We start from the raw sequence: 9,302 nt of genomic DNA on the forward strand, positions 1-9,302 counted from the left end.
TTATAATTGTTTAATTTTGCAAATTTTAGTTATGCCCCTGAGTGCTGTTTTGGGATGTGATGCCTAGGTTCACATAATCAAAGTCATGTATCCCATTACCCCACATTCAGGAGAAAAAAATACTTATTGTCTCAGAAGGATACTGTCAATTGTTTTGATAGGCTTTAAAAGGACATTTTACCATCCCACCCAATTCTTCAAATTGCATTAAAATCCATGTACAGGGTCATAGGCTCAGAATGTTGGGTTTGAAAGGGGCTCTAGGGACCCTGGGAGTGGTTTGTGGTGGATCATTGAGATGTATTTTCTCAATGAACCCTTATAGTAAGGGGGGGGAGCTACTAGAATTCGCATTTTACAGATGCTAAAAATTAAGCACAGGGAAAATTTTAGTGGTATTTTCAAGCTTCATGTCTTCACATTCCTGCTCTCCTGCCCTGAGACCTCATGCCTATAAAAAAATTAAAACTTTCTTTCAAGTCCCCTTTGGTATTTTAAATGATTTTACTTGTTTTAGCCTTGTTGCCATGTGCTCTAGTTCTTTAAATTTTTACTCTGTATCTTTCAGATTTTCTCTATTTCTTCATAGCTTATTTTACAGACAGTCACTACTCTCATAAAGTCCTGATAGGTTTTAGAAGGTGATACCTTTGTTTATATATCTGAGTGACTTAGTTTTGGGTTATCACTCAGATACTCTGAAAGAGAAGATTAATCGAACATTTACTCTAATCCCAATCCTTGTCAAAAATCTCTAAAAATAGAATGATGTGTAAAACTATAAAGATGGGAGCATGGGAGAGGAGGTAAAGCAATAAAATTTGATCATCTAGAAATCAGAAGAATGAGTGGTGAAGTGACTTAGCAGGTAGAAGAAATTTAAATTTGAAGCTATTAATTGGGGAAAGCAAGAAATAGCCCAGTATACATTGCTAAATCCCCAAATCAGAGGAAGTGGGAATGAGGATGAAGAGGGAGCTAAACTGAGAAGGATTTCCTGAAAGCTGTTTGCAAAGCACTTGATTCTCTTTGTCACTCTAGGAGCCAAAGGACTTACCCTGCCAATCCTGGCAGAGACTGCAGACTAATTATCTGGAGCATGTCCAGATTGGAGAGAGCAGGTCCACCCAAAGTCATGAGTACTATACTGAAAACAAAGAGATGCGATGCCAAAATACTTGTGGCCAGGATTTGATCCTCCAGCAGGATATTTGAAGAATATTTTCTAGGGACTCTGACCAGCATCAAGACATAGTTATATTAACATTAGTATTTCCACAAACAAACCACCCAACATAGGACACTGAAACTTGACAACCCTCAACCTTATGCTGAGAGGTTCTAATCAGCTTTTCAGTCTCTACCCTTAAATATAAACAAACAAACAAACAAACAAACAAACAAACAGAATGCTAAGGAAAGGTCTCTAACATGAAAGATGGAGGCCAAAACCACAAACAGAAAAAAATAAAATCAACAACACTTGGATATATAGGAATTGTTCAGGGAGCTTAAATCTTTCAAAATATAATTAATGTCCTCAGAGAGAATATAAGAAATACTATAAGCATGAAACAAGACCAGAATGCCATTAAAAACAGAACAGAGAACAACAACAAAGCTCTTAGAAATAAAAAAACAACACAAACGATAACATAATGAGAAACTAGAGAAAAGGATTAGAAGATAAACTTGAGGAAACTTGTAAGAAAATAGAACAAAAAGTCAAGGACATGAAAAATGAAAGATAAAATATTGGTGAATTAGAGTCTCAGTCCAGGAGACCCCATAGCCAACCAACAGATATTACGCAAAGAGAGGGCAGAGAAATGGGAGGAAATAAACTCATAAACTGAATGATGAGATTATAAATTGAAAGGATATACTCAATGTTAATGCAAAAGGAAAAACAAAAATATACCCAGACCAAGACACATCAACGAGAAACTTTAGCACACTGAGGACAAAGGCAAAATCCCACACGTCTCACGTAAAGGATGAAGAATCAGAATGGCTCTGAACTTTTAATAGCAGCACTGGAAGCTAAAAGATCAATGAGATGATGACTTTAAGTTCTGAAGGAAAAGTATTTCCAATCTAGAATTCTATACCCAACCAAATTCTCAATCAAGTATGAGGACAGAATAAAGACATTTTCAGATATGCCATGTCTCACAAATTTTACTTCTTATGTAGCTTTTCTTGGACAATTATAGGCGAATGTGTTCCACCAAAACAAGAGAGTAAATCAAGTAAGAGGAACATAAGGAGAGACAGGAACAGGAGATCTAACATAAGAAAAAAGGGAAGGGACTCCTCAGGTAAGCAATGGAAAGAGAGACCCAGGAAGACAGCCATCCACCAGGCCTGGAGAGCAGCCACTCATCGGGGCAGGACAAAAGGCTCTAGCAGGAAGTATCTCAAGAAGATGAAATTTGTAAACCACTTGGGCAACTGAACTAGAAGAGATTTAAACAAGGGGTAGAGAGTTTGGGGTTGAATTAATAAAAAGTACATAGAATATTCTAGGCAAACAAGAAAAAGAGCATTACTGGCACTGGCCCGGTGGCTCAGGCGGTTGGAGCTCCATGTTCCTAACTCTGAAGGCTGCCAGTTCGATTCCCACATGGGCCAGAGGGCTCTCAACCACAAGGTTGCCGGTTCAATCCCTCAAGTCCCACAAGGGTGGTGGGCTGCGCCCCTTGCAACTAGCAACGGCAACTGGACCTTGAGCTGAGCTGTACCCTCCACAACTAAGACTAAAAGGACAACAACTTGACTTGGAAAAAAGTCCTGTTCCCCTTCCCCAATAAAATCTTTAAAAAAAAAAAAAAAAAAAAGAAAAAGAAAAAGAGCATTACTAACACCAGGAAAACTAAAAGTTGTGCAGAAAGAAAAGGTAATTATGATTTACTACATGGCTTAGGTCTGAGTAGAGCATACATGTCATAATATCATTCATTAAGCTTCTTAGATTGATAGATTAATGTTTTTCATCAGATTTAGGAAATTTTGAGCCATTAATTCTTCAAAAACATTTTTTCCCCTTTCTCTCTCTTCTCCCCTTCTGTAACCCCATGCAAATGCTGTTATGCTTGATGGTGTCACACAAGTCTCTGAGGCTCTGTTCAACTTTTTTTCCCTCTTTTTCAGATTGGGCAATTTCTATTGATTTATCTTCAAGTTCACTGAATCCTTCTTTTGCCCTCTCAGATTTTCTGTTGAGGCTTTCATTTTCCAGTAACAGTTTTTCACTTTTTAACTCCAGATTTTCCATTTCTTTCTTTTGTTTTATAAGTTCTGGCTCTATATTGGTATCTTTCTTTGATGAGTCATCATCATCATACTTTTCTTTAATTCTTTAAACATGATTTCCTTTAGTTATTTGAACACATTTATAAAAACTGCTTTGAAGTCTTTGTTTGTGAAATTTAACAGCTGAAACTTCTCAGAGATAGTTTCTATTGACTTTTTTTTCCTACTCCACCAAAAAAGGTCTCAATATTTTGTTGAAAACTCGATATTTCAGATAATATATTGTAGGAACTCTAGCTGCAGACTGCATCCCCTGCCCTCTTCAGAGGTTGTTGCCGTTACTGTGTTTTGGTTTGTTTTTTCATTTAGTGACTTGCCTAGACTAATTTCAAGGAGTCTATTTTCCTTGTAGTCCATGGCTACTGATGTCTCTTGGCAGTTCCACTAAATTCTTATTTTCACTTTTAATCCTGGCTTCCTAGGAGTCATGTCTGTGTCAGTGTCACTAAGTAGTCCGCCAATGACTGATCAGAGGTTGTGCTGAAACACCTTAAGACAGTAAGAATTTCATTCTTGGCAGATAGCTCTGCATGGGGGTTGGGGACCACCCTCAAATTCAGGTAATTTACATTTACAAGTCTTCCTTGGATTTTGATTCTCCCCAGCTCCCCGTGAGTCTCCTCTGTGCGTGTGTGTGTGAGACCTGGTGTTCAGCCAGGATGCCTGACTAGCTACGGCCCTCTCTGTTCTTTCCTGTGCATGTACATAGCCTTGTAGACGTGTGTAGCAGCTTTCCAGGCTGCCAAGTATGTCAGAGATTATTGAGGCCATTATAACTGTCTGCTTCCATGGATCTTTCTGTGACATTTCTGGCTAGTCAGACAGTTTGTTATTTGTCCCAATCTCAGGCTCACTGTGACATTACCCTTTCTCATTTGTTTGGAACTTGGATCACTACTATTTCTAACAAGGCCCAGGGCATGGGGGTTTTCTACCTTCTGCTCTTAACCAAGTCAGCTCCCTATGCTAGTGAAGCTACTGGTTTTCATGGCCTTCCCTGCAAGGATGGAACTACCAGATGGGAGCTGGGAGAGAAGGGGAGAGAGGTAGGTCAGGGGTAGATGGATCAACTCCAGGCTAAAATGTCCCATTGTTCTTACCTAAGTTTCAATAGTCTTTCTTCAATAACCATTTCTCAAGTCTTACATGCTTTGGGTTGATCTCCAGCATCCTGAAATTGTAATTTTTGACCATATTTACCAGTGGTATCATTGTGTTTTGAGGAGAGGATTTGCCAAACTCCTCACTCTGCCATTCTGCCTTGTCATCACAATGTAACACAAACTTTGTAGCCAAAGTGTTTAAAAACAATATGCTAGGAGGATAGAAGGAAAGAGAGCCACATCTTTAGATTTCCAAGTGGGAAGTGAATTGATAATGCCTAAAACTGAGAAATCAGGAAGTAGCAATATGATCATTATATTTAATGATAGGAATATACATATAAAATAAATCAGCTAAAAACATTAAAAATGGGTATATTCATGAAAAGGGAAATGGGGAGGATGGACACAGTATGTTTTTAGCTTTGCAGAAATATGTTGAACTATGTCTATATATAATTATATACATGTGTATGTATATAATTATATATATATGCTATATATAAACTATGTCAATATATACTTTTGATAAAAATAAAAAAATTTCAAAGCTAATAGGGACAAAATATTAAAAGAAAATTAAGCCTTTAAGGTCAGTCAGACCTGCGTTTGAATCTTGGCTCCATAACTTACAAGCTGTGTGATTTTTGTCACAAAACTTATTATCAAGCTTCAGTTTACTCTTCTGTAAAATGCAGATGATGTCTGCTTCAAAAAATTATTCATAATAATAGCACATACTATGTGCCAAAAGCAAAAATTACCAGAGAACAGACTCTCTCACATGTCTCCAGAAGGATCCATCATCTTTCTCACCAGCCTCTTGAGACTTTTGAGAATGGATTTTTCTATCACTCTCTAGCTAATGGTTAATGAAGTCCAAATGTGTGAAGCACTGTCTGAGTGGTCAGCCAGGTTATACCCCCCTGTCCCTCTGTAGAACGTAATCTCCTAGAAGGCAAGGACGAGTCTGTCTTCTTTCAGAGTGATTGATAATTTGTAGGTTACCCATAGAATTAGTCAAACGCATCAATGAACTCAGGCAATCTGACAGGGGATTGCCCGTCAGATTCTTCAAATAACAATGTCTTTATCACTATGGCACAGGCTGCTTTCAACTCCTGCAGAAATGTGATATTTTGAAAATGGAGAGGATGTGCCCAAAGGCTGGATCTGTGTCACATGTGCAGAAATAAGGTAAAGACAACATACTTCCCAGGAAACATGTAAGGAGCATTCTCCTTCCCAAGTACAGGATGCTGGCAGGCCTCAGCTGGTTTTTTTCCTGGGTACTCAATGCAACTCGATTACCTTTTTCTCAAAGCTCTTAGTTTCTATCCCTGAGACAGTTTTGTTTTTGTTTTTGATTTTTCGTTTTTTAATTTCCACAAACTCCATTGTAATACTTTGTATTGCTGTTACGGGTTCATGTCCAGAGTTGAACTCCATAACCTAATAAATATCTTGTGTTCTATTTAGAGGAAACCTGATATACTAAAAGCCAAGTTTATAAAATACATAAATATAGGCAAGCTTATAAATACCTCAAGAGGCCTTGAACTTGCAAAAGGAATTATCTCTGAATTTTGGTAAAGAGCCAACCTATTAGTCGACTTAACGTGTCATTCAATGTGCAAAATCTTGACTTACAATCACCTGAGGATACCGAACGTGAAGGCATACAAAGTGGGAAGTTCACACATGAATATTTTATGTGACTTAGTGTTAGTGAGCCAGCGTGGCCACATTACCCAATGTCAGCACCTATTATGATACAGCACTGAAATTGTCATTTTAACTTTCAGCAGTATCCTTTGGGTTAAAGAAAGAGTGAAAAGAATACAAGATGAATGGTTTGGGCTCAAGTTGGCTCTTTCCAGGCCAGAGTTTATTATTTGCATGAAAATCCCTTCATGTTGGCCAAGAGTCCTCAAAGGCAACTGCCAGGCTGCTGGCGCCATTCAAGGAATAACCCCTGAAGAAAGCCAAAGAAAGCAGGCGGGATTCCCTCAGGGTATAAGCAGATGAGAACCTGGCTTAGATTACCAATCCTTACCTGCGCCAGCATCTTGAAAGGGCACAAAACATTTCTGACCTGTTACTGGGTCACATCTGTTTGGCAAAGAGCCACCTACATTGTCCCATCACCTATAATTGGATGGCACTTGGCAGTGAGACTCCTGGCCTGGGTGATCACAGAATAGGGCAAAACTTATTGGCCTGGGGGCTGGGGGGAAGCACTGCAAATCATTTGTCTTCTTCACACCTCCACCCCAGAGGTATCACGAGCAGACCAGACCCATGTAGAGCCCTGACACTTGCTCCATAGATCTGCCAAGTCGGGGTCCTGCCACATCTGTCAGGCAGCCTCCTCTGACCCCAAGGCTCTGAGAGAATGACTTGGCTTCTCTGTTCATCTGTCCCTCTCTGACACTAGAGATAATAATGCCATCATCCTCTTCTGAGGTCCTTCCCAACGTTGACAGTAATGCAAGTAGCAGAGTGGCAGAAACTGCTGGGGAGGTCACCTCTGGGCAGGGTTGCTCTGTGACTTTCTTGGGCCTGAGTCCTTTTTGCTTTGGTGGGTCTTTTCCTCCATAAAAAATTTCCTAAAATGATATTCTATGACTGTGTTGGCATAAAAGTGAATCTATTAGTATATATTAAAACATTTTTCAACCTACAAGCTAATTTTTTTTCTTCTGATTTTAAAAGTAATTAAGACATTTTCGTGGGCCCCTAAAAGCACTGTGGGACCCAGACACCGTGCCTGCTGACGAAGTGACCCTAGATCATGATATTCCTTTTAGTACACAGATTGCACAATAGCAGTTCAGAGTCGGGGTTTGGGAATTTGATCCAGATTTGATTCGTGGTCCCATACTGCACTAGCTGTGGTACCTTGGGTAAGTTGCTTAACATCTCTGAGTCTCACTTTTGTCATCTGTAAAATGGGGGAAACGATATTTTCTCAACAGATTTGCTGTAAAGATTAAATCCTTAACATAGTGCTTGTCAATGAGGAAATACTCAGTAAATGGAATAATAGCAATGCTGAAAATACCCCAGGGAATGCTGCTCTTCAAAGTGTAAGTCACCTGGCATTCTTTCTACTCCCTATACCCAGAGCCCTCATTCTGGAAGCGGAACTCATCTACCACTGAGAGTGCTTAAGGAGCTACAACAAAATCTGTGAGGAGGTAGAGGGCAGGCAGCAGGAAGACTTATAAAAGTCGGACTTCATCTCATTCCTCGTCATGCTAAATGCTACCAAAGAAGGGGCTTACGTGTGGCCCAACTGGTTATTGGGGAACTTTTTGTCTGGTTCAGGCAAACATGGAGTGAGGTAAGATGGACACGGAACGCCCTCAGTCTAGATTTCCAGGGATCAAGAGCAGAGCACTTGCATATGTCACCAGGTTGCTTTGTCCAAGGCAGGGCCTGGCATAGCATTAGGGCGTGAGACCATGAGAATAAGGGTGCAGGCCCAATGGGTCTAAGCCAGTGAAGAGAGTATAAATGAGAAGACCTGACCTTTTATATGACAGGTTCCAAGTTGCTTATGTGGTAAACAAACCAACAAACAAAATTTTCTGCTTCTCTAGCTTGAAATGCATGGAAATAGAGATTCAGCAGAACATTCTTTAAAATGCAAATAGCCATGGGATGTTTATGGGGCTATTAATCATTCACACTTTAGAGTGAATGGGCCTGATTTTTCAGGCCCTGATTTTTCCTCAACATTTAAGTGGGCCTGATTTTTCCTCAACATTTAACTGAGATTTGCATTGCTGCTGAACAGGAATTGGATGGGAGGAGGAGAAAGAAGGAGAGTAAATTCTGGCCCTGAGGAGCTTAGTGGAAGGAGGGCTGGAGGTTTTCTGGGCTGGAAATCTTCCAGTGACCAGGAAGTACCAGGTGGCATTGGGACCTTAGAGGAGAGGTTGGCATAGGGTGAACAGTAGGGCATAGGGAAAAGGGAACATAGAGAGAGATGGGGAAACTTTCCAACCTGGAATTTAAGCAAAATGGTGAAATCAGGGTCTTTAAGTGTCTTATAAAAGAATTGTCATCCCCTTGGATGCAATATCCAAGTCAGTCACTGTTCTGAAAATTCTTCTTACATGGCCTGGCAAATGTCAGGAAGCAGCCTTTTCCTCGTTTCCCCATCAAATTATATTTTAATAAGTTAGTTTGAAAATATTATACTTCTTAATTGCTTGGTAGAATTTTAGCAGGGTCTGCATGAAATATCTATGCTGTCCCGCTAATCCTCTATAGGAAAACATCTTTGGGGGTTCCTTATTTGATTACTTTCATTGTGGGTGGCTGCTTATTTTGATACCAAAAATTCATCCACATTTCTACCCAGCTTGAAAGAAAATCCCTACACTGGCCCAGTGAAGTGAAACTGAAACACTCCCTGGGAAATCAATGAGTCGAGCCCAGAAACCATGTTCTTTCCCCAAATCATTAAGATAAATTGTTCTGAGTATTTATTCTCCTCTTACGAGAGTGAGCAGAGTCACTGCCCAACCCAGCTAAGGTTGGGGTTAGAGAAAAGGCTCCCATTTGATGATTACTAAAAGAGCAAGGCCATGGGTTGCTAGTCATCCTCTCTTTCTCCTTGGGTCTCCATCTCACAAGGAAAACGTCTAAGTGTCATGGTATTGACAGTGATGAAGTGGTCCAAAGTCTCCTTAACCCCAAGATTGACGCTTTGGTGTCTTCTCTTTGTCACTGTACTGATCCCATATTTTTGCTGCCCTATCTCAAGATGGCTAGGCGAATTCACTACAGCCACAAATAGACAATGTCTCCTGACTGAGAGTTTTTATTTAAGATCTAAACTAGCCATGTCCTTAAGCTCTAAATCCCATAAGC

Source organism: Rhinolophus hipposideros (assembly GCF_964194185.1).
Source record: "Rhinolophus hipposideros genome assembly, chromosome: 4".
Classification (NCBI taxonomy): domain Eukaryota; kingdom Metazoa; phylum Chordata; class Mammalia; order Chiroptera; family Rhinolophidae; genus Rhinolophus; species Rhinolophus hipposideros.